The 21,355-nt window shown below is 41.7% G+C and overlaps 1 protein-coding gene across 1 annotated transcript in view; it reads right to left on the bottom strand.

Moving 5' to 3' along the window:
- The window catches only part of CTTNBP2NL (CTTNBP2 N-terminal like), a 52,487-nt gene extending 40,947 nt beyond the window's left edge, over positions 1-11,540 (bottom strand). Inside the window, exon 1 of the mRNA XM_018045918.1 lies at positions 11,464-11,540. The gene's annotated coding sequence lies outside the window, so the exon portion shown is untranslated. The remainder of the gene's footprint in view (positions 1-11,463) is intronic.

The following is a 21,355-nucleotide window of genomic DNA, read 5'->3' as shown; positions in this document are numbered from 1 at the left end:
AGAAACTGACTTTCTCTACCTGAACTGACAAAAACCTATTTGCTTGAATCACTATGACTTATTCACAATGCACTAGATTTAAAAAATAACATGATTACAAATTAACTTTTCAAACTGCCAAATTCTGGTAAGGAAAATTCTGATCCCTTGATCTGCCAATCAATAAACAAACAAATCAATCTGTCACCACCTCAACTTTGAAGGGCTTATTACTAATCCCAGCTTCTACTTTTTCTCACTTATGTTCAAATATTAAATGTTGAATTATATGTAATTTTTGGTTTATGCTTTTCTAATAGTGTATTAGACACAGCAAACTTTTAAAAAAGATAGGCTCTAAATTTTATTTGATAGAACACAATTTCCATCTTGCATTTTAAGCTTCCAAGTCCATTTGACTCCAATTTCTGCCTAATATATAAATAATTTGGTCTGAGATTTTCAGAGAAAGGCTGCTTCTAACTCTATATTCATTACCAGAAATATGACTGCCAGATTTTTGGCAAGTCACATCGTAGTCTACAGACTCATTCTCCACTTATTTTCTAAATGAGTTGTTACTTGTCATTGTCACTGTCCGTTAAGTAACAGAGAAAAACAAGATCATTTCAACCAGATGCTCAGCTCATTCCTTCCAGCAGAATCTTTCCAAGACCCAAGTTTCCTTAGAGTTTAGATGCAGATACTTCTGCCTAAGGAATTTCTATAAATTTGAAATAGAAACCACTTGTGGACAAGTTGTCTGTATATATTATCATACACTGTGGTATAGCTAGCTATAGCTATATTAAGCTTTATAGTTTTTCTCAATGAAAAAAATATATACAGTAAAAAGATAAAGTTATACATACTACAATACCCTGGAAAAATAAGCCTATTTATAGACTAAATATGAAGCTTATTTTTAAGCTATTAATAAGTGAGTTCAAACTGAATTTGCCCGGCTTACTATGTGGTATATTTATATGCTACTTCTCACCAAGTCAGGGCTAAGAGCCAGGAGCGCATGAAGGTCTTCTGTACAAACTTTCATGTGCCAACACCCACAAGAACAGAATTACGGGTATCAAGGACACTGGCCCCCCACCTCCACTGTACCTCCTCAGCACCAGTGCTGATTCTGTCACGGACGTATGCTGCTGTGGCTTGGGCTCTGTTCATTTTACTTTGAACTCTGTTCATTTTACATTTTACTTTGGGTTAAGGCCTTTTCCCTTTACCCAACCTCCAGTCATTTTGGTTCTGGCTGTGGCTGTGCCTTTTCCTTCTTGCTCTGAACTTATTCTAGATGATAGCAGGCATTGTTGCCTTTTTACCAGAGAGACTGGGTGGCAGAAAAAGAAACACCCCGAACAGCTTCTATAGCTAAGTAAGCGGTAAGGCAGGGCAGGGTGGAGTACAAGTAAGATGTTTGTCTACCTAGTATCTGGGTGTGTGTATGTCCCTATGTGGAACTGAAGGCTTTATTTCTAAGTGGTGGGTGAAATGGGACATGTAAGAGAAAATGTTTTTAAGATGAGTCTTAGATATTTCCGGATATAGAAGAACCTCAAAAAAAAAAAAAAACCCTACATAAATCTTTTCTTTCAAATCCACTTGGATAGCGCACGTGCACACGCATGCACGCACGCGTGCACACATACACACAGTTACGGTGCCCAGGAGATCGAGCGCGCGCGCACACACACACACACACTCAGTTATGGTACCCAGGAGATCATTCTTCCAAAACTGGATAAAAATCATTTCATTATTATATATTCAAATTTATAAATTAAGAAATTTACACTTAGGCTGCAACTGACTGACATTCAGGCCATTCAGTAAGTTTTCAATATAAGTAATAGAAAAATAGCAAAGATGTAATGCAAACTTGCTCCAATTATGTAAAGACTCTTTTCAGTACATATAAGCAAAACCAAAATTTGGAAGGCCAGTGAATTCTAAAAATTCAAAAAATCAACACTGACATACAAAGTGGGTGTTTTGACAGCTTTCTACTAGATAACGTACTTCCTTAAAAACCCAGCATATATGAAATTTTTAAAAAGTCACCTTTATAAATACCAAGTCTAAAATAAATAAAAGTGCACTGCTGTTCAAGAAGAAAATGTATCCAAAGCAACCTTCTATCTGAGGGTGGAAGGTGTTGACACATTACCTTGACTATTTCAAGATTTAAGTTCCCCCACCCTCTGGCACTTCTGGCTTTTCATAAAGGTTATTCATGCATTTGGGGGTGAGAGAGTGACAGCATCCCAAATTGTACTTTTGGCATTTTAGGATTAGGCTAGTAAAGAAAAACATGTCAAAATATTATCAGAAAAGGCACAGCTAGAACCAAAATGAGTGGAGGTTGGGTAAAGGGAAGAGGCCTTTACCCAAAGTAAAAAGTAAATAGATCTTTTGTACATTTACTAAAGAGAGTTGTTTTTGCTATTATTATTTACAAAGATTCTAAAATCAAGGTAGAAAAACAAATCTTATTAAATTCTACAATACTGTGCAATAAAAGCTTTACTATAACTGTCAAGTCAATCTTCTTTCAGTTGAAGGTAAAAGATATTACTGAACTATTTGTATTCTTTGTACTTATGTGTTATAGGTTAAATGTGTCCTCTAACCCAAATTTATATGTTGAAGTCCTAATCCCTAATCCCTCAGAATGTGATATATTTGAAAACAGGGTCTTTAAAGAGTGATTAAGTTAAAAATGAGGTCACGGGACTTCCCTGGTGGTGCAGTGGTTAAGACTGTGCTTCCACTGCAGAGCGCACCGGTTCAATCTCTGGTCAGGAAACTAAGATCCCACATGTCACGGTGGTGCAGCCAAAAAATATACGAGGACATTAGGGTAGGCCCTTATCTAATATGGCTGGAGCCCTTGTAAGAAGAGAGATTTGGATAAAAAGACAGGCCAGGAAGAGACCCTGTGAAGACAGGGAGAAGATGCCTCCCGTTTAATAAGCCAAAGACAGAGAGGCCTCAGAAGGAACCAATGCTGCTGACACACTGATTTCTGATTTCCAGCCTCCAGGATTGTGAGAAGATAAATTTCTGTTGTTTCAGCAACCCAGTCTGTGGTACTTGTTATGGCAGCTCTAGCAAACTAACACAACATTGTAATCATTTACTACTGGTATTTTTAAACGTTATTACTGCAACTAGATCAAAATCTTCCCCTTACTGTGAGAGTGCCTGAATAGAGAATGCCTTGCTGTGTCTTATCAGTCTGATGATAGGATTATGTAAAAAGGAATGGTTTTGTAACAGTTTCAGAGTACAAATTTCAGGATCCTGAAATATAAATATAATATACAACAGTGCTAAGGGATTGAGATGCTTGTTTATCCAATACTCTCAATGTGTACTTTGAAGAAGGCCTCAAGAAGCCAGCTCTGTAATAATGCTAATAACTTGTTAAGGTCAATACTTAAAATGCTTTCAGAATTCTACTCAAAGCTGATTCTAGGTTGCCAGATTTTTTAGATTTATACTTAGGGAAGAAATTAATAATAATATAATTAAGCTTACCAATATTAATCACCACTTCTCAGAGTTTTATTTATTTTTTCCTCAGAGTTTTTTAGAATTCAAACCATAGTAGTAATAAAACACACACACACACACACACTGAGCTAAACATTAATCTGTTCCAGGCAGTGTTCTAAGTACTTGACATGTATTAACTCAGTCCTTACAACCTTAGGTGATAGGTGTTATAACCATGAACCAGCCAGTTCATCATAACCATCACCTCCATTTTAAAGATGGGAAAACTGAGGTACAAAGACTAAATAACTTGTTCAAAGTCTTACATGTAGTATGTGACAGAAATAGAATTTGAACCTAAGTAATTTAACTCCAGAGGCTTCCTTAGTAACTACTGCTACTTGGTACCAACTTACATCTGATTTTCTCATTTTACCAGCTACAATGTTAAGTCACAGAACTGGAAGGGACCTCAGAAATAATCTAACTTAGGACTCTCATTTTACAGATGAAAATTGAGACCAGAGTTGTTAAGTGAATTACTGAAGATTACAGCTAAATAGTAAAACTGTTAAGATACCGTCTAATCGACTTTCTGGGACAGCAAGATGGATGTCAGTTTCTGTTTTGGTCAGCACTGTTTGAAGACTCACGCGTCTCCAGCGTATCTCTGTGTGTGTGTGCGTGTGCAAGTCCGTCTCCCTCACGAGGTGTGCACATCTGCTTCCACCACTGTCTCTCCTACATGTCGCCAACAACATTCATACATATACAGAAGAAAAGGAGGAAGTGGCCTCATGCCTGTAAACAAACATTCAAACATCTCTCCCCGAAAATGGGGATGTCTGGCACAATGCTATTAAAAACAGATCTGTCTACCTAGAAATCTTGTTTATACCTTTTCAAGTATTCTTACCTGGGACAAGACCAAACCAGAAGAGCTACATTAGTTAAGCTACTGGAACATACGTTAATGAAAATGAATAACAGCTTTTACATTAATAATTTTTTTCATTAAAATTAAAAATATGTCTATTGATAGTATCAGGAAATTACCAGGAGTATTTACCATTTCAGGTATATTTGTTAGTGGCTTTATTTCAATGAAATTATTAGCATTATTTCAGAGAAGTAAAAATTTAGGGGACAGATAGATGATATAGACAGATATACATATTTCAGTGAAATCGTGTTATAATTTCATTGAAATATGTATATCTGTCTATATCATCTAGCTGTCCATCATCCCCCTAAATTTTTGTTTCTTTGAAATAATGTCACCATGATTTGCAAAATACTACAATGAGGGAACAATATGTAGATTGATTTTATTTCCAGTAAAATGATTCATGGGCCTCAATTCTACAGGCAGGCTGGGATACAAGAACGTTTCAAATATTAGTGTTGGATGAAGTTGTTGACTCCATCAAGATTTCAGGCGAGGGAGAAAGAGAGCATGTGGCATGCAGGACAAACCCTAATACGGTCCAGATATCTGTGTGTTAGCTATGCCCATGATCTGACTCTTTCTGAACTGTATAAAAATTTCTCATAGGACTGTAACAGAAAATTATAACTGATGATGTTGTTTTGCCTTTAAAATTTTGTCTTTTAAACCAGATCACTGATTTTTTTAAAAAAAGTTTAACAATTTGATATCAGTTGAAAATGATCAAGAGACCTTGCTCCCAGGTTCTTTGCGGACGGTAACTCTTCTGAGAGGATGTATCTAAGTAACTCTTCTAAGAGGATGTTGCAGTGGAAAGGGCTTGGACTTCTGAGTACTACAGACCCAGGTTTATATCCTGGCTCTACAACTTCGTACTTCCTTGATCCACTTAACCTTTGAGCTCTCCCTTCTTCTATAAAATGGGGATGACTATACATACTCTAACAGGATATGGAAGGGTTTAACAGGGTTAGTGAGTGGTCAGCTCTCTCACTTGTTATCTCTGGAGAGCATATATTTGGTTGCATCTGCAAGGATAATGAAATTTTCCTTTTTCCAATGAGCAGTCATTTTCTACCATTCATGTGTCTAATTTAGAAATCAAAACAAGTTTACTCCTTCTAACCTGGCAGGCTGATCTGTTCTGAGAAGGTGATCACCTGGCCAGTTCCTGGGGAAAATGGCTTAGGAACACACAACACTTTTTTAGGCCAATGGTATTTGCACACTACTTGGGAAAGAAAAAGGACAATCTTCTGTCTAGGCTAGTTTTTTTGTGACTTTAGGATATAAATGAAAAGCATGACTTTGCTTCCACTGCATTTCTATACCTTTTAACAGTCATAATTTTAACTTGTAATACTGATAAATGGGTCTTCTAAAAACATTACAGCTATTTTTAATATTAAATGCATAATGGATATGTATCTATATTTATAACCCAGCAGCAGTTATCCCATTCTATTATATCAATTCATCTATTTACATAGCTGTCTTTTGTCTCATAAGACTGCTCTTCCAGATGAATACTCTGTCTTATTCTACTTGATAAACTTAGTACCCAGCAGTCTCTGGTTCAAAGGGGTATTCAAAACAGGCTGGCTGCATAGAAATGTATCATAAAACTGGACTTTATCTTTTAGGAAATAAGAAGCCACTAAACATTTTTAACAAGGTGAATCTCACAATAAAAGTATAGTTTTAAGAAGGCTAAAGCTTGAAGTACAGAGCTGATTTGACTGAAGAGAAACTGCAAGCAGAAAAAGCACTTGGCAGAATAACAGTGCAGGTATAAGATTAAAATGTGTGAACGAGGATGGTGGCAGTTAAGAGTGGAAAAAAAAAAAAAACGGATGTAAGAGACTTTGTTAAGAATGTACAGTAACTTAGTATTGGTTCTATTTAAGGAGATAAGAGGAGAAATAATCCCAGATCAGCTGAGGTTTTAAGGCTGGGTTACTAGAATGATGATGCCTTTAACAGAAACAGGGATGTTAGAAAAGGAACTGGTTTTTTCGGGGAAATGATGACTGTGATGTGAGACAGACACTGAATGAGAAGTAATTAGCCCCCCCCCCCCTACCAAGAGGAACATGTTCAAAGTCAGCGAGTGTGGTGAAGGCTACAGGTTTAGAAGCAAGGAAGTCTTTAGGGATGGAGCCTTTTCAGAAAATCTCCTCTCTGCCTTCAATTTGGGAACAAGAGGCAATAAGAAGCTGACACAGGGCTGGACCAGACCTTGTCTGTGCGGTCAAATATTGGACCAGCTAGGAGACAGCCTGGTTCTGTTCCCACTCTAGTTCCACTGCTGTAGCAGAAAGGCCTACTCAGCAGAAACCAAGGAACGGGGACCTCTTCCTCCCCCAAACCCCCAAACTTAGTGCTTCTTTCCTCTCTAACTTACCCATCAGTTGACTCTCCTCCCCATTATAATTTATAGCTCTTATCTCCCATTGAAACAACTCATCCCTGCTTGCTTCTCCCTCTGCACCCCTTCCTCCCTGACAGACCCAGAGCACACTTCAGCCTCGCCTTGCCCAGCGGCTTTGTACAAGGGATCCATGCAGACGCTCCCAAGGCTCAGGGTCAGAAGTCTTTTTTTGTCTGTAAACCCCATCATCCTGTGCTCTTTTTGTTTTCCTTCCTAGTTTCTATTTGAACTCAGTAACAATTAAGGATTACATTCTTTGTGGCTCCAAAAGATTTAGAAAGGATTCATTTAGCAGCAGAGCACACAGTTAAGAGTGAAAGCTCTGGCTTTGGACCTGAAATACAGAGCTTGGAAATAGTTGGCAGGGAGAAGCCATATTACTACATTCTTTACATCAAAGCCTGTTTGTAGTCCTGCTTCCCTCAACCCACAACCCCTGTCCTCGACTCCCCTGCCCTCTACTCTTAACTCCCCATCCATGGTTTCTTCTCATCCATTTTGATTGTTCCTATGAACTGCTCCTTACATTGGAGGCAGTAGAAGAGCTGTCTTCAAAAGGGAAAAAAAATCACTATTAATCAAAATTGCCATGGAAAATCCCTTAAATCTCACAGAAGGTACAACCCTGTACCATGATCACACTATCCATGAAACTGTTTATATGACACTGAGAGTGAAGGCACTTGAGACAGTTTGGAGTGGAATAACTGACAACTCAGAGAGAAAACATCAGATAGTTGAATCCCTTGCCTTTCTTTTTCCAGGGCCAACAAGTTTAAGGAAGATAATGCACATGACAAAATTATGAAACACACACTGTAAGACACACACACTGTCCTAAAAATTCTTCTGTCAGATGTCTGAGATCACGACATACACAAGCTGTTTCCTTCTACTTAGGAAACGTAGCTATGTAGTCAAACATTTAAAACCAAACCAACCCATAGCTAAAATCAGATACTAATTCTTCACCTTTGTTTAAATGATAAAGGAGTAAAAGAATATTCAATATTAATTAACTCACGTGCAGTGCTATAATAATGTCAATAATACCTACCAATTATTGAGTGCTTCCTACATGCCACGTTCCTGTAATCCTTTTTTAAAAAAAGCCTCTAAAAGTCATTTTTAAGTCACAGCTGAGGAAACTGAGATATGGTGAAGGTAGAAAATTCTGCCCTTCTCCTGGGTCATACAGCAAAAGAGCAACAGAGTTGGGATTTGAACTCAGGTTTGCCTTTAAAGTCTGTGCTGTAAATTAGCACACTTTATCGCCTCGCCATAAATAACCTATCTTCTCACTGAAATGCTTTGAACTAAAACTAGGAAGATTCAATTTTTAGCTATTAGCAGCAAACATTCAGGAAATAAGAAAAAAATGGCCTTTGGTAACAGGCTGATGAGCTATTCCTGGGGTCAACCACCAGACTGGACAAACTTCCTCTAAAAATATCTCTGCTTCTTGTATCATGCCACTAAACACCAATTCAGTGGCCTAAAAATCCTTGTATCAGGTATCTGAGATCATGACATGTAAAAGATTTGTTTTCCCCTACTTATGCATCTTAGCTCTATGTTGAAATATTTAAAATTAAACCAACCAATAACTAAAATCAGACATGAATTCTTCACTGGTGTTTAAATGCTAAAGGTGTAGAAGAATATTTAATATTACATTTAATTCACATAAAAAGTGAAACACTATTTCACTAAAAACATCCAAGAAACACCATTCTGCTCCACTCAGAAAAGTCAAAAATTCTAATCTTGTTCTGCAGATTAACTAGTAGTACTGGAAACCTGATTCTACCAAGACACAAATCCACTGTAGGCTGAGTGCATTATGCCCACCACAGTCAGTCTGCATGATTCCATTCAGCGACCCAATACAGTGTGTATCCTTGATCATGTACTTGGTCCTAGTTTAGAAAAGTATAAAGTCAATTAGAAATTCATTTTTAAAAAAATCCCAAGGTAGATCAGAAATTTGTCAAAACCAAACTCTCAGAAACCATTTTTAAAGAAAAAACAGTTCCTAGTGTGTTCTCCTAAATTCACTTCATTCCTCTCAGGTCAGATTTTTAGAAAAATAAAATGCTAAAAGACTAGCACTGATTACATTAATAAGTCTGGTTCAAATTTCAAACTTCAAAATTCATTACTTCAAAATTATATATCTAACCAGCAGACATCTTCTACTACAAAATTCAGTATTTTAGAGTCATTGAAGATACTGGAGCGCCAGAAGACATCAGATCGGGAAAACAAGGCAGAAAGAAATGGACTGTTTATACCAACAAGATATGCCATATCTTATCAGTACATCTTTCTAGTCTACCGGAAGGTGTCAGCTTCAAATGAAGTTCAACACTCATTAAGTCAAACTATATACTAGGCACTGTGAAAGGTATAAAGGTGAAACAAAACATACTAACACCTCCTGAAGACTTTATAATGAGATAGACTACACATACATTAGAAAAATCTCTGCATACGATGCTTTTCTTCATCTAACACTACTAAACAGGTGTCGAAAAAGTTAAAGATTTCTGCGATTCAAATGTGTATCGAATAAATCTTGCTTGTTATGCCAAGGAATCAAAGAGCATTATTTGCTTTTTCCTTTCTGCTCATAAAGGCCCTGGCAATCACCACAACTTTGTTTTCCTTAGTCTCTTTACATTGGTTTATTTTCTTTTCTCTGTTCATAAAGGAAGATATATCTTTTGGGGATTTACTGCTCTGCTTTTAGTTTTTCTCTGCTGCTATTGCTGGGGGGCCCTTACCAGCCCACTGCAGTATGCTTGGTGTGTGCTGGAGAGACCCTCCGCAGTTTCTTCTCTGGGCCTTTTTATTGGAGATCTGGAAACAGTCATTGAGTGGGTCTATGCAGAGGGAGACTGGCTCCGAAAACGTCCAACCTAACTATTCAAAATTAATTACCTTCATGACGTCTACCTTCAGAGACGCTTATCAGGAAAGTAACAGACAGCCCTTATGATTGCCCCTCATGATTCCAACTCCTCCAATCCCATTGTTACTATCTTTGACTTCAGAAAACAGTAGTAAGACAGACTTTGGATTGAAAGCAAAAGAAACAACGCTAAAAAATATGGCGGATTTTAATGTATAAAAGCGCTAGCAACAGATGGTTAATGGGGAGTCAATGGCATTTACATTAGGCCAAAATTATCAATATTTTGCACCTGCTGAAATGAAGGTCTTTATGAGCACCCTATAGAGACTCTCTTTGGTAGTCACATGTGTCTGAATAGCTAGAGTTTACCTTGCTTTTATTAATCCTTATCTCTGAAATTTAAAATGTGCTTTTAATTTTTATCCCCTGAATTTTGGTAGATAATACTGGTCTTGTAAAGCCAGTCAACATCATATATATATATTACACATCAGTTTCTCCTAGAGGAAAAAACCCACCATAAAATAGGGGCTAGAGAGTAACCAAAGGCTACCTGACCAGATTAATCATAAACCTAGACCACTGAACCTGAATTTTCTTCAAACACTTCCTCCCTTTTGTTTCAAAAGAACTACACCTTCAAGGTTAACTGCAGTCTCCCTGAGCAACAGACCAGCCCACCTAGACTGGAAGTCACTCATTCCTAATCTAAAGCTCTTTATTTAGTTATCTGTACTGCTTCACTTGAAAGCATGCTGTTACGGACAGTCCAACAATATACACTGCATTCCTACCCACAACGACAACTCTGTAGATATACAACACGCTCAATTCACTGTTTAATACTAAAAGGCGATTTTTCATCAAATTTTCAGGAAGAAATAGGATAGAAAGCAAAAACGAAACGCAACTCAAACCTAAAAAAAAACAATCCTCAGAGGTTAGGTTCTCTTTCAAGTAATAGAGTAAAGGTACAAAGCGGGGTCGGGAAGGGTTACTATTTCTCCTCCTCCAGAGTCAAAAAGTCCCCAAGCAGAGGAACTCTCGATACCGCCCCCCGCCCCCGCCCCAGCTCAATAGGAGAATAGAGGATTCAGGGGGAAGGCTCAGGAATACAGAATGGGGGATGGGAGGAACCCAAGTTGGGGAAGGCCGATTCGTCCGTGGAGCTGGCTGTCTAGGTCGGGTCTTTTGATTTTTGCATCGTCCCATCTCTCTTCTTTTTGAAAACACTGATTTTTATCTTATGGATAAAATTACCTCTGGTCCCTCCCTTGCGAGCAAGGACAGGTGTTGGAAGAGATGTCTGGCCTCCTAGGGGTACAAAATGGGGGCGGGGGCGGCAGTCTAAAGAATGGGAACCTGTACGCCTTCTCCCAAGGTTGAGGGGCTAGGTGAGGGACCTTTTAAATGAGGGGTGTCAGGAAAACCAGCCCCTTCTGGGAAGCTGGGATTGATGGGGGACAATAAGTAGCTGCAAGCACCCTCGAAGGATGAGGAGCCGCCTCCTCAGGGAATACCGGGAGGTAGAGGAGACGGCCCCGCCCCCTCAGGGGATGGGCGCGAGTGGCAGTTGGGACGGTGGCGGGAGGACACCGGCGGTTCTACCCCTGTTTTTCTTACGAGAACCTGGCCTCCCAGCCGCCGCCAAGCCCCGGCGCCAACGGCTCCTACCTTTTCCCGGCGCTCAAGGTTCCTCTCCCTGCCGCCTCCGCCACCCTCTCCATCCACAGCCCCTCGAAGCCCCGCCCCTCAACAGCCAGGCGGGGGCACTGGCATTCGGCAGAGCCAATGGCCTCCTCGCCTCTCCAGCCCCGAAACCAATCCGCGCCGGCTGGAGGAGGGGCTTCTCCAATGTCATTTAGGCTCCTCCCGGGGCCCCAAGATCCCTTTTGTTTGGGGAGAGCCAAGCTGGGATTGAGCTCACGTCACTTCCGGGAGGAAGCGTAGTCCTCCTGCCCCGGCTCGGGGTGGGCTTGCGCCCCTCCGGGCCCGGATTTTGCAACTTTCCACCTTCTATGGGCTTTCGGGACCAGATGGTGGCGAGTGCTTCGTGTGTACCCTCGTTGTAGGGGAAGCTCAGGAATGGGTTTCGGGTGTCCTGACTGGGCACATTAACGTTTCATCCAAAATGTTAATAAATGAAGTGCGCTCTGGTGTTTAGAAAACCTGTTGTTGAAAACCTGGTAACGTGGCTTGCCTGTTCTACCCCCCGACACACTTTTTTTTTTTTTTGGCGGGGGAGGGGGGAGAGGGGGACAAAGCGTGTGCTAGAGAAGGGAGCAAAGACGAAAAACCCAGAGACCCCTCTTTTCACATTATATTTGGAAGAGAATAGTAGCTTCTGGAGCCCCTGGAACCCCTGGAGCGGAGACGCCGGGTAGCTTTCCAACCCGACTTCCTTTCCAGGTAGAAATCGAATGAATAAAATTTGTGTGTCAATGTTTTCTACGCTGTTTTCCAAATGAGAATTTTTGTGTCTTTGGCCCCATTGTACTGTAGGCTGCCGCAGCCCTGCTGGGACAAAGGACAGTAGAGGATGCAAGGAATGTCTGTCCCTCGTGAACACAGGAGTGCAGATCTGGTGGCAGCAAGCCCTTGTTTAGTCGCTAAGTCACGTCCGACTCTTCTGTGACTCAATGGGTCCGCCAGGCTTTTCTGTCCATGGACTTTTCCAGGCAAGAATACTGGAGTGGGTTGCCATTTCCTTCTCCAGGGCATCTTTCTGATCCAGAGATCCAACCCGCATCTCCTGCATTGCAGGTGGATTCTTTACCGCTGAGCCACCTGGGAAGCCCCGCACTAAGCCCTCCAGCACCAAATAACCCAGAGAAGCGAGAGGGTGCATCCCTTCCTGAGGTCAAAGTTTCTGGATTTCTTTTTCCCGTTCACGGATTCCAGTTCAACTGGTTAAAAGAATAATAATCACATTGCTTTAAATATAATACATGCTTACAATTATTTATAATGCATAAGTAATATGAATTAATTTCAATGTATTATTTCTAATATTAACAATTATTATTAAGCAAAGCAGTACCGAGGCCTCCTACTCACCTAGGCAGACTGTCTCAAGACAGATCCAGCTCTGTCCACACGCAGTTTGCAGTCAGGTGGAGGGATGTAGTCAGTCTGCAAACATAGGGAAGTTCGAAGGAAGCAAACCAGTATTAATGCCGTTTTGTTGCATAAGTGCTCAGTCAGGTCTGACGCTTTTGTAACTGCATGGATTGTAGCCCACCAGGCTCCTTTGTCCATGGGATTTTCCTGGCAAGAATGCTGGATTGTGTTGCCATTTCCTCCTCCAGGGGATCTTCCCGACCCAAAGATCAAACCCTTGTCTCTTGCATTGGCAGGTGGATTCTTTACCACTGAGCCACCTGGGAAGCCCTATTAATGCCATTCAGTTCAGTCGCTCAGTTGTGTCCGACCCCATGCCAGGAATCCCTGTCCATCACCAACTCCTGGAGCTTCTCAAACAGATGTCCATCGAATTGGTGATGCCATCCAACCATCTCATCCTCTGTCGTCCCCTTCTCCTGCCTTCACTCTTTCCCAGCATCAGGGTCTTTTCAAATGAGTCAGTAGTTCACATCAGGTAGACAAAGTATTGGAGTTTCAGCTTCAGCATCAGTCCTTCCAATGAATATTCAGGACTGATCTCCTTTAGGATAGACTGGTTGGATCTTCTTGCAGTCCAAGGGACTCTCAAGAGTCTTCAACACCACAGTTCAAAAGCATCAATTCTTTGGTGCTCAGCTTTCTTTATAGTCCAACTCTCACATTCATACATGACTACTGGAAAAGACCATAGCTTTGACTAGATGGACCTTTGTTGGCAAAGTAATGTCTCTGCTTTTTAATATGCTGTCTAGGTTGCCATTCCTGCAAGTTATTTTCATATAATGATATTTAATCTTCACACAGGAGACACGAATTTGATCCCTGGGTCGGGAAGATCCCCTGCAAAAAGGAACAGCTACCCATGCCAGTATTCTTGCCTGGAGAATTTCATGGACAGAGAAGCCTGGTGGGCTACAGTCCATGGGGTCGCAAAGAGTCGAACACAACTGTGCAGGCACGCACACACACGCACACAAATGTAATATCTTTCCTTAGCTGTAAGATAGACCATTGGTGCCTATTTTACAGAGAAGAGAGAAATTCAGAGAAATCAAGTAAAGCCATAGAACTGGTAAATTGAAAACAAAGACCTTCCAACAAGGATGTGGATTCCAACTCTGTGCTATATTCTGCTCTCTATACACTTGGCTTTCAGGAGGAGGGCCGGTTCAGAGAGTGAGTCTGGATGACCTCCAACTAGCATTAGAAACAGAAATGGGCTCCATGTCTCCCTCTATTGACTGCTGGCTTGAGAATGTCCTCTGTATGTATGTTTGAAGGACAAGAGGACTGTACTGAAGGGCTTCACAGCAGCTCAGATGCTTCTGAAGTAACAAATAGGAAATTCAGAACTTCAGAAAGACATCATTCCCTGTGTTCTGAAAGGCAAGATGAAGGGCCAGGGACATAGTAGGTGTTCAACAAATACTGACTTCACTTGAAACAAAATGTCTGGAATGGTTAAAAAACAGAGTTTAAGTGCTGGACTAGGCCCACGAATTTGAAAAATTCCATTTCCTCCTCCGCCCTTTTGCCCTGCCTTCTGGGTGTGCAATGAGGAAGTGCCTCATTGCCCGACAGTGAGGCAGATGCAGGAGAACAGGCTATTTTCTGCTGGCTTCTGAGTCACTGTAAGAGTTGTCCCAGTGAATCAGCTCACCCCTCCTCCCCTCCTTCCCTTTGTTAACCCACCATTACCCATTCTACTCCCAGGCTGACCTGGCACCTACTTCCTTCAGAGCAACTGGCGGCTCCCCAGATTTTCTGAGCTCTTGCTGACTTTCCTCAGTGAGTGTGGGAGGACCCAGCAAGAATGAGGTCATCCCTGCCTCGTAGGATTGAGTCCTGAGGGTATTCAGATTATTATCCTTTTAATTCATCACCCCTGGAGCTAGTGCATGGCCAGTGCCTGTGAATTTGAAGTTCAATGATTCTTCAAATGTATACAATGTCTAAATAAATTAGAGTCTGGCACACAGGTGTACAGAGGTAGAAAGTGGGTTTGTAATAATTACCTAAAGTTGTTTAACACAACATACTATTTTTATATCTATTATTGTATCAACATGCCAGTAGTATTTATTAAATGCCTACTGTATGTCAGGTAACAATTTAGTAAGAAGCACTAAAGAGTATAGTGTGTGTTAATTTTTCTCCAAATGAGTAAACTTCCTAGGTAGGTGTACCATGAATGTTTATTGCTGGTTTGGGGGAGGCAATGATAGAGTAAAAGAGGGCTAGACTGGAAATGTAAAAGAAAAATGTGTGAGTTCTGCTGGAGTTCTCCCTGTCACAAACTGTAGTTTCTTAGGGCTGCTGTGACAACTGACCTTAAATGGGGTGATTTAAAATAACAGAGATGTATTCTCTCTCAGTGAGGAGGCTAGGAGTCTGAAATTAAGGTTTTGACAAGGTTGGTTCCTTGGTGAGGGGTGTTGGTAGGAGTGGGCTTATGGAGGGTCACCCTGCTCTCCTAGCTTATGAGGGTTCCTGGCAATCCTTGGCTTGTAGCTGAATTGTGTTATTCTCTGCTTCTGTCTTCACATGGCATTTCCCCCTCTGTGACTTAATGCCTCTATCTGTCTTCTCCTCTTCTTCTAAGGATAACAGTCATACTGGATTTAGAACTCATCCTAATCTAGTATGACCTCATCTTAGCTCATGACATCTGCAAATATCTCATTTCAAAGAAAGTTCACATTCTGAGGATTTGGAGGGGGGCAGGGATGGGAAACATTCAAACCTGTGTGCAAAACTACTTCACAAAGTAACGCCCCCAACTTAACTGCATTTAGCTTCACTGGTAATAGCATGAAATTAGCAACCTAATTCCTAAAGACCATTTCAGTTCTATAATTGTATGATAATTATATATGCTAGAAGCATTTCTCAAGCCTTTACTATATGGCAGGCACTATGAAAATGCTTCGGAGTACATCTCATTTAACCCTTAAAAGAATTCCAGGAATGAGATGTGAATATTCCTGTTTTACAGATAAGGAAATTGAGGCGCAAAGAGGTCCATGGTCATGGAATTCATAAGAGATGAACATGGAATATTTACTCAGATCTGACTCCTAAGTCCACCCTCATAATTACTATGCTCTATCATGTCTCCATCATACGAGATGGGTTAGGAAGACAGGGAATGCAACGAATATTTTTAAATTTGATTTTTGGAATACTTGGAGATGAATAGCAATCTTCTGGGGAAGGCAAGAGAGAAGAGAACAGTAGGTGGCAAATGAAAACAGCAGGGAAGAGGCGAGCTATTGGCACTTACCTGAGCCTCAGTTTCCTCATTTCTTAAATGGAATCAGTTCCTTCAAGTGGTTGTGACTATCCAAGTGAGATGATGGGCATGAAAGCATTTGGTAAATTCTATGAGGGATGATAAACTATTTGGAGATCTTGCTCAAGCTCTTTCTCCTTTCTGGGCCTGAGCCCTGCAGCTGAACATCTAAGGGTTGGTTGACCATCTGGGGCTCTGTAAGACTCCTTCTAGCTGTGACCCACTGAGACTTACTAAGATGCTGGGTGAGCTAGATGTGAACGTTGGAGTGATTGGGAAAAGTGACCTGGCTTGGCTCTTCCTACCTGCTGGTTCCTTACGAGCCCCCATCTGGCTTCTCCAGGAGGGGATCCTGAGGTCGCAATATAGAAGCCTGAGAGAGCTCTTTCTGCTGGGACCAGGCATAAGTGGGAAGGCTGGTGTGCTGTCTCCATGACTCCCTACGTTTTCTCCCATTACTTGTTCCCACAAAGGCCTTTCTGAGTAGTCCTTAAGGTTCTTTCACTTAGGATCACTCGACCGACTAGAGCACAGGGGAAGCTGAGAAGTTTCTGGGTGTGGCCCTCACTGTGTTCTCGATCTTATTGCGCCCCCTAGTGCTGAGCGACGAGTCCTGCGGTCGTCGGCTTCCCTCTTGGCTGCCCCAGCGCACTCCTCGGAGCGCCTCTCACTGGACGGTTTTTCCTTTTAAGGGCGTGAGCTGAGAGGGCAGCAGGTTGGGAAAAACCCCCTTTAGGGACAGATTCTTCTGATTTTTAGGTAAGTGTTGGGGCCAGCTTGACCATGAGAGAGCCAGGAAACTCTTACCTTGGACTTCACAGAGGGAGGCTGGGAAAGAAAAAGAAATCTAACATTGTGGGTCTCCTATGTACCAGGCACTGTACCGGTGCTTTACATATATTACGTGTATCATCCTTGTAATCTTTACATATATAATCCATCTATTCCTTTGTGATCATCTTAGGAGATAATTATCATTCCCATGTTTCACATGAAAGCAAGTTCAGGGACTTCCTTGGCGGTCCAGCGGTTAAGAATCCACCTTCCGGGACACAGGTTTGATCCCTGGTCAGGGAACCAAGAGCCCACACACATGACGTGGGGCAACTAAGCTCATGCGACAACTATGGAGTCTGAGCGCCACAACTAAAGAGCCCACGTGCTGCGGCTAAGACCCGCACAGCCAAAAATGAATTAATCTTAGAAAAGAGAAAGAAAGCAAGTTCATGGAGGTTAAGCGTCTTGCCAAAGGTCACATAACAATATGATGATAATGACATCGACCAGTTATTTAGTGCCTACTTCACACCAGGCACATTATTTCTTTTCATCCTCTCAGCAAATCTTAAAAAAAAAAAATCATAATAACTTATTGATGAGATCACTGAGATTTAGGTAGTTTAAGAAAGGGGTCACTGAGGAGCTTGCCTGAGATCAAAGAGTAGGTCCTCCAGTCTTCAATGCCAGCTGTTTCCATCCCACCATTGCCTCATGCAGCTGTGGGTGGTGGAGGTGGACTGGGCCCAGCACCCTGTGATTCACTGTTCTTGCCATTACTGGCACTGCCTCGCAGCCCTTCCCCAGGACCAGGAAACTAGGGCCATGTGGGTTTTTTGGATCTCCAGATCCACAGATACGCTCCTGACATAGGACGGCAATGAAAAATCCAAGGCCATAGGCCATTGGATCCTAGGACGGTTTGCGTGGAGAGACACATGACAGGGCAGTCCCTGGGAACCACGCAACAGATTGCTGTTAGGGGCCTTGGGAAGAGTACCCAGAGGACCCTGAGTCCCGTCTCCCTCATCCTCTGTGGAATTCACATGTTCCCCTAAAGCTGATGGGCCTGGATGGGGTACACACAGCTAGCTCACTGAGGGGTAAAAAGGGAAGGTAAATGGGGTACAGTTTAGCTCAGATAGAAAATTCCTGGAAATAGATGAGAAAAATCATGGAGTTCCCAAATCACCCAGCAAAGTTTCCAAAGATTTGAGTCAATTTAAACTTCTCCCTTCATCCCCAAAGTACAGGTTAGTCATAGGTCCCTGGAAGAATACTGTATATCCCTTTGGATGAATCTCAAGTTTTCATTTTCATTCTAATCTTTGAAATTATTAAATTATAATTGAGAAGCACATACCTGATGATGAGTTGATGTTATGTATGATGGGATTCATGTTTTGGTTGCTATTTCCAAGTGTTCATGCAGACTCATGGCGGGCCGGGGGCAGGAGCTATCAGCTGGCTACTGTTTTTTATTGGTAAGTTGACTTAATTCATTAACGGTTAACTTTTTCCCCTCTCTTTCAACCGCTCCCTTTTCTGTCTCCCTTGCTGTTTCTTCTCCGCCCCAGGTGACTTTTCCCTAATCGTTTGGGGCCAGACCTCCTTCTGTGTCTTCTGGCTCCTCAGACAAAGCGCTGGGCTGAGTAGCCTTGCCAGAGGGACTGAAGCTGGCTGGAAGGCTGGTCTTTCCTTTCCCTCTTGTTCCCCCTTCTTCCTCACACATGGCCTGACATTAAGCAGTAAATAATTTCTGTGCTACGCTATAAACAGAGCTTCGGCTCAGTTGGGCTTCTCTCTGGTTTCAATCTGATGAAAGCCAATTACACATTCCCTTTCGTCTGTTATTTCAGCTGAGGCACCACAGAGTTGGCTGAATAGGTTCTTGTTGCTTAGAAAAGGGAGAAATATGTGTAGGAAAAGTAATGACCTGGTAATGGCTGCACCATCATTTCTAGGCAATTTCCTAGAGGAGCCCTTTGGAGGAACCTGATGCTAGAGGCTTCTATACCCCTATTTCTTGCTACATGATGTCTGCTGGTCCCTAGCAGGGTCTAGTCTGCCATGAAAAAGTGACCAGGAGACCCAGGGCACCTGCACCATTGGGAGGAGTCTGTATATTTCTCATCTCCTTTTCTTTTTGCCACCCTACCTTTCTCTTGTCCCCCCTTTATTTCTAAAACTATCCTTGAGTACCTATTATCATTACCACAAGAAATAACACACAATTCCAGACCTCCGGGTACTCACAGTCTTGAGGGGAGGTAGATTTGTGTAACTAGTTGACTCAAGTTCTCCTTCTTTCTGTTGCTACACTTTCCAAATAAAATAACTCACCCCACTGTATTACATCATAATCAGGACTCCTCCAGATGTAAAGGACAGAAATTCCATCCAAACTAGCAAAGGTAGTTTTTATTGGCTCATGTGATAAAAACATCCAGAATTAGACTGCCTTCACGTGAGGCTTGATCTGGCTCCTCAAAAGCGTTACCAGAACCAGGCTGCTCTCTCGGGAGTTTTCAGTTTTACTTTTGTAGAGTTGGTTCTGTTTTCAGATGTGCTTTTTTCCTCAACTGGCAATAAACATAGGAGTTCCAGCTTCATATCTAGTCATATTCAATAGGAAAGAGCATCTCCTTTGTCCTCAGAAGTCTTCGGAATGGCTGTCCTTTGTTGTCCAAAGCATCACTAACAACAGATTGTTGTGTGCAGCGGCTGTTCACTGAGGATTTGGGGGCCTTGTATGGTATGGGCAGTGTTAAAAAGGTTTTTAAAGATTTGAGGTTCTCGGATTTGAAGGTATATCAGAAATACCTGAGGGTCTTGATAAATCACAGATTGCTGGGCCCTAACCCCGGAGTTTCAACAAAAGTATACACTGACTACGGTATGCCAGGTGCTAAGGTTACAGTTATGGCCAAGCCACCTGCTGTAAAATTCTTCTTTGTTGTGCAGAGTGATTTAATTACTTACTGCAAGCCTTTCTCATCTCAGTTCTATCCAGGGGACCCTCAATTTTCATAGTCAGATAAGCCCATGAAGATAGTTTCTCTAACAGAGGAATCTATTTGTACTGTCCTCGGAGGTCAACTGATTCAAACTGCAGCAGCTTCTGTGATAAAATTTCATTTATTTTCCTACTGCTTAGGCAAACAGGGAATGTTGTGAGTGAAGTATGGTGCTCGAGGTACTAACTAGGTGTAGCTTTCAAAGGCACAAAAGAGAGTAGAACCTTCCATAAGGAACAGCTGCTTGACTCCTGGGTAGCACTGTGGAAAGTAACTCGAGAGCCAGACGTACTAGCTGTGTGACCTGGGCATGTCATTGACTACTTTGAGTTTCAAATCCCTTATTATAAATTGAGAAATAATATTGTGTTTCACAGGGTTGTAGTAAAGAAGAAGCCAGATAACGGGAGTTTTATTGATGATTTTTTTCCTTGCCACTTATCTATCACCAAGAGCTGTCAATTTTTTTTTTTAAAGACCTGTCAATTTTTCCTCCTGAATACTTTAACTTCATAACTTCTGTTCCTACCTCCATCACCATCTTGGTCTGTCCATTACCTCATTTATTCAGGGCAGTGGCAGCCTTCTGAATGGTCTTCTAGCCTTCATTCTTGCCCCTTCCTGTCCATTCTCCACACAGCATGCTGTGCAGATCTTAAGAAAACACAATCTGATCACGTCACAACCCTTCCTCTCAATGAAAGCTATTCAGTGGTCTTAGGACAGATCTGTTCACCAAACCTTCATTACTTGGCTCCTGCTTCTCTCTCCAGAATCATCTAGTGCTCCTCTCCTCATTGCTGTCTCTGCCCTGGACAACTGGGGACAAAGACTCTCCTTGATCAAACTTTAGTCAGGCTTTAGTTTAGGTCTTGACATGGGTCACTAACTCTCACCCTCTGGCCTTGCTGGGCCTGCACAGCCCAGTTTTAGCAAGAATCCTACTAAGTGAGTCCATATCCTTCATATCTGATGAAATACTTTATCCTTCACCTTTGATCTTTAGTCCTTGACCTGCCTTCAGCAGGAATCCGGTCAAGTCAGTTTAGTGAGAATCCCCCATCCTTGATGTCTCCTCTTAGTGATTTTCCATCCACTGAATCGCTCACTCTGCTTTGGGGCTATAAATCCCTTCCTCCATTTGATTTTGGAGTTGAAACTGGTCTCTCTTCCCTATTGCCATAGTCTTGACACTTTCCGAGTAGTCCTGAGAGAAGTCTCTACCATTTTAGCAAGTGTCAGAGTTCATTTTTTTCTCCAATGATGGCTGCTTTTCTGTTCCTCAGAGTATTCACTAATGTTACTGTGTGTTCTTGGGCTGTTCTTTCAACCCTCTACCTAAAGCCTATACATCCTC

Source organism: Capra hircus, chromosome 3 (assembly GCF_001704415.2).
Source record: "Capra hircus breed San Clemente chromosome 3, ASM170441v1, whole genome shotgun sequence".
Taxonomy (NCBI): domain Eukaryota; kingdom Metazoa; phylum Chordata; class Mammalia; order Artiodactyla; family Bovidae; genus Capra; species Capra hircus.
The sequence above is the reverse complement of the archived record's forward strand: the minus strand, read 5'-3'. Positions and strand labels throughout refer to the sequence as shown.